This window comes from Bombus bifarius, unplaced genomic scaffold, assembly GCF_011952205.1.
Source record: "Bombus bifarius isolate JDL3187 unplaced genomic scaffold, Bbif_JDL3187 scf7180000009140_frag, whole genome shotgun sequence".
Classification (NCBI taxonomy): domain Eukaryota; kingdom Metazoa; phylum Arthropoda; class Insecta; order Hymenoptera; family Apidae; genus Bombus; species Bombus bifarius.
The window spans coordinates 6,953-11,849 of NW_022884927.1; the positions used below are offsets into that span (position 1 = coordinate 6,953).

At 32.7% G+C, this 4,897-nt stretch overlaps 1 pseudogene; it reads right to left on the bottom strand.

Annotated features, from left to right (window-relative positions):
- Positions 1–363: 363 nt before the first annotated feature.
- Positions 364–4,353, bottom strand: LOC117213885 (annotated as a pseudogene).
- Positions 4,354–4,897: the final 544 nt, after the last annotated feature.

A 4,897-nucleotide genomic window follows, 5' to 3' on the forward strand; every position in this document is an offset into this window, starting at 1 on the left:
GCACGACGTAACACAATCGTTGTAAAAAACCCATCACGTATTAAATAGCTACCAGCTAACCTTATAAGGCACCATTTCATATTAACTTAATAAAAGTAAGGTAGCAACCTATCCCCATAATACTCGTTTTTACCTCTTTCAGGTATCGCCACCTCCTTCGCAGTATACACTCTGCTTCACAGAAACAGTTGAGTTCCACTCAATTACTTATGATATAAAAATACAAACCACTTAACGTAGCCATCTTTATAAGTACAAGTCACTTAATCTAGAGAAGTAAATTATTATTAATATACATAGCTACACAGTCTAGGCTAGAGGAATCCATCTCAATGTCAATTTAATATAATTATTAAAAATTTACTATAGGTTATATATTACTATTATACATTGATACTTCAATGTGGATCCACTCCTTACGCTAACGTTATCATAACTATCGCTATATTTACGTTTTTTATCCATTGCTTGCGACATGGCTACAGACTGAACATCATCTTCTGATCATGTAACATAAAAATTCATTGGCTTCGTTCACTTGTTTCTTTGAATTACTTTACATTTTTCTACAATTCCTAACCCCAATCTAACCCCAATTCGTCTTCTGAATAATCGTCTTCTGAATCACTGTGCAACAAAAGCGCAGATTTCTTCTTTCTCTTGGGTTCTGGTTCATTATCTTTCTCATTATTTACTGTGATAGTAAGACGGCCATCAGACGTAATCTTAAATTCACGATCTTTCCGTTTTATAGCTGCTATTTTTGAACTAATAGCGACTATAGGTTGCGTTGCTAAAAAAGTATTTTGTAAATCTAATTCCAACTTCGACTAATCGAATTTTGAAAAATATCTAGACTTACTTGATATATTTCGAGCAGCCGCAGGATCAACGAGATCAACGATCTCTTCATTCTCATGAATCCAGGCTTCCTTTCGCGATGTTCTTTTCTTCCTTTTCCTTGACTCTTCATTGCCCATATCTTCATCGAACTCATCATCGCTATCCGCCAATATTTCTTCTATACTGAATTTTGATAAAGATTGTAGAGTTGTTTCGGTTTAAGAAAAATTCCGTTTAAAGGAAAATACAAAGTTACCTTTTAGGTTTTCTCTTTGCATTGAATTCAGCATCCTCGTCATTTTCTTGTTTTTTCAATTTCCTCAATTCTTTTTTCTTTTTCTTCGCTTCTTCTGCCTTATTCATATTTTTTAATCTCTTACGTAACATCGCATTGGAAGCTGGAATCATGCCAAAAATTGTTTCCATTCCGTATTCTCTTATTAACTTTACCAGAATATCGTACTTTTTGTCTGAAATGCGTATGGCAGTCATCGTTCATTGCACATAAAGCGCCTATCTGCAAATTCACTTATTCGTTTTTTTATGGAGATATACGGGATTTTGTTACTACCTGTTATTATTATTAATTAAACGCCTTTGTTACTAACCAACAATTTTAAATTCGAGGCAGTAATATGAGATGGCATCACAGTAATATATATTTTGATATATGACAATGCAGCTTCTGCAATTTCTCTTGTCAGACTTGTAATTTATTTTTATACGAAATATTTATTTTGACTTTAGTTTGAAATAAACTGTACCGTTGTAATGATAAGTGATAGAAGAAAGTGCCAGCAAGGATGCGGTACAATACTTTTGTATATTTTCTATCGCACCACTCAAACCAACCATGAGCATATTAACATAATCTTTAAGATGTGTAGGATTTCCTAAAAATTTCTCGGCAATAATGTTTAAAAGTTGATATGCAGAAGTTCGACATTTCGCATTTAACTCTTTTAAACTCATTATTGCTTCGGGCACAATGGCTTCGAAGAACTTAGTTTTCTCAAGTTGTGAATGAATTTTTATGAGATGAATTAAGCATCTTAATCGTACCTAATTAAAAAATGAGTAAGGCTTATTTGTTAAAATTTTCATAAGAAATTGATATTATAGAACAACGTTTGTAAAATTAGCACATACTCCTCTGCTTGGCTTTGCGACTTCAGTAGCAGAGGATTATTATTATTAATCATTTTTGTATCTCGCGTCTGTATTGAACTACAAACTCTTTACACGTTTCCTTCTCACTGCCACATATCTCTTCTAAAAACCTGAAAGAACATACAAATAAAAAATAATTTTTGTTTTTGCAGAAAAGATAGTTAAAATATTTAATTCCAAATATATTAAAAAGTTACCTATACGCTTTCTTCTGTTCCTTGGTTTTAGAAATTTCTTTAAGAAGTGGTACACACATATCGTAAAACGTCCTTAATCTATTAATGTCAGTATGATTAATAAATAATCTTATTATATCGTGAATACTTTCTTTGAAAAAATCGTCGATATCAGGTTCTTTCAACTTAAATAACGCACGATCGAATAATTCGTGTACCAATTCTTTATCCGTAATTGTAAGATACACCTGTAATTGTACAAAATATTAGTTAATCCCTTTAAAGGAAATTACTCCTTCTATTCACAAATTACTCTTATCGTATCAAACGTGGCGAAGCGTTGTCCTTCTTCCTCAGTTCCAAGTGGCTTAGTAGTGTATAGATTTAAAAACAATGGTAAATAATTCTTTGCAAATCTAGCTAGTTCGTGTATATCTTCTTTTTTGTCGCCTTCGACTGCTTTCGTTATTAATCTTCGTAAGGCAGACGTTATCGACGTCCTTAAATTCTTTCTTTCATTTAAATTTGTTCCTAACAGTTTAGATATATTCTAAACAAGATAAAAGTTATCTCATGGATACTTGATACTATATCTTTTATATTTATTTCTGTTATATACCTTGAAATTATCTTTCACATCAGTAGCGTTGTTGCATATACTTGGTAAAATAGCCCAGACTTGGTAAACGAGAAATTCGTAAGTTTTCCTGCGTACAGGTGTTCGGTTGCTTTTTTTCTAAAATTGAGTATAATTATCATTCAAAATATCAATATAAGATAATTTATACTCTTATAATAAAGATAGATTACAATACTTACTCGCACAATGCAACGATAGGTAGCAATGCTTCCGTGAAGAAAGTATGTGACCCACCTAGCACACAATCTTTCAATAATGGTAGTAGCCAAGTTATTTTTAAATTAATCGCATTGTCTGATACCTATAGAATAGAGATTTATATTACTGTAATTATAAAATAAAGTTTTTTTTTTCTAAGCATAATCCGGTTCATATAGAATTACTTGCCTTCAATGGAATCAAATTTAATACTGTCTCCGGTCCTAGCACTCTTATCGCAGCCCCAATAGCGTACTCAGCGTCATTTTTCCACGCAAAATTGTAAGAATCACGTTACTCAGCAAGACTTTTTAATATCTCTATTAATTGCGGACTTCTCGCTTTACCAGTTGCCTGTAATAAAAGGAAACGTTGAAATGTACAACATTGACAAATGGGTAAGAAGCAGAAAATCGATATTACCTGAAACAGTAGGGCTATTAAATGAAGAATATGATACCAAGCTTCCAAATATTGATAACCTAATGCTTGATGGATCATAAAAGTTATCTGATTGATAGTGTCCTTATATCTAAAAGTATGATATAAATGATGAAATATAAATTATAGATATGAAAAATAATAATTAAATCTAATCTTACGTTTTCATTGATTCTTCGGTTTCACATATTTTACCGACACAATTCCGTAATAAAATTTTTATCGTGTGCGAAGAACCAGATATAACTTCCGATTTGTTATTTTATGAAATAAAATTATAGTTGTTATTTCGTGCAAGCGTTGCCAGGGTCACCTTGCTACTGTTGCATTGAAAAATCTGACCCAAATCTAAACCCAATACATTGATGATACTCGCTCTTAATTGAGTTATAACAGATACTTTTCGCAGCCTCGTATATGCAGTTGCGCTCGGGCTGCTTCGAGTTTTCTCATAGTTATAAAGTTATAAACATTTACTCGCATTTTTCTTCTTTTTTCTAAAGATAAAAATGAATCAATTCAATGCGTATCTTCGATTTAAATCAAAATTCATGGTATCATTATTTACCTTTTGTTTAATGCTGCTCTTGACAAAGGTACATAAGCATATGGATTTGGTTTTCCTTTCCTTTTAACATCACCTCCAGCCTTTGATGCTTTATATTCCGCTCCTGGTATACATTCTGTTCTTGATTTTTTCAATGGTCGATGTATTCCAGACCCTCCTGCTACGGATACCAAAATTGTTATTAAACAACAGACCAAAATTTACTATAGGTTATATATTACTATTATACCTCGATACTTTAATGTGGATCCACTCCTTACGCTGACGTTATTATAACTATCGTTATATTTACGTTTTTTATCCATTGCTTGCGACATGGCTACAGACTGAACATCATCTTCTGATCATGTAACATAAAAATTCATTGGCTTCGTTCACTTGTTTCTTTGAATTACTTTACATTTTTCTTGTCACGTCCCGCGCTGCGCACGCGCCGTAACGTAGGCTAAAACTATCAATAGCGCGAGTGAGCGTTCCAATTTGAAATTTAAATAAATTTTAACAATTTGTATAAACCAAATTCGAACCTCACAACCCCCACGGAATAACCCGTCACATGACAACCCCCCCACGGTAGACCTAAATATAAATAAGCGTAGCGGCATAGAAGAAGCGGTAATAATTCCTTAGTTTTAGAGTAGTTAATTCCTCAGTTTTGTGTGATTAGTTCCTCAGTTCTTGATGATTAATTCCTTGGTTCTTGGCGATTAGTTCTCATTTCCTGGCAAGTAATTTCTTGTTCATAGCGATTAATTCTTAATTCCTCTAGCTCTTAATTTCTCAATTCCTTTGTTTTTTTAATTCTTCAGTTCCTTAGTTTTCAGCTCTTAATTCCTTTAGCTCTTAGTTCTTGCTCTCAGC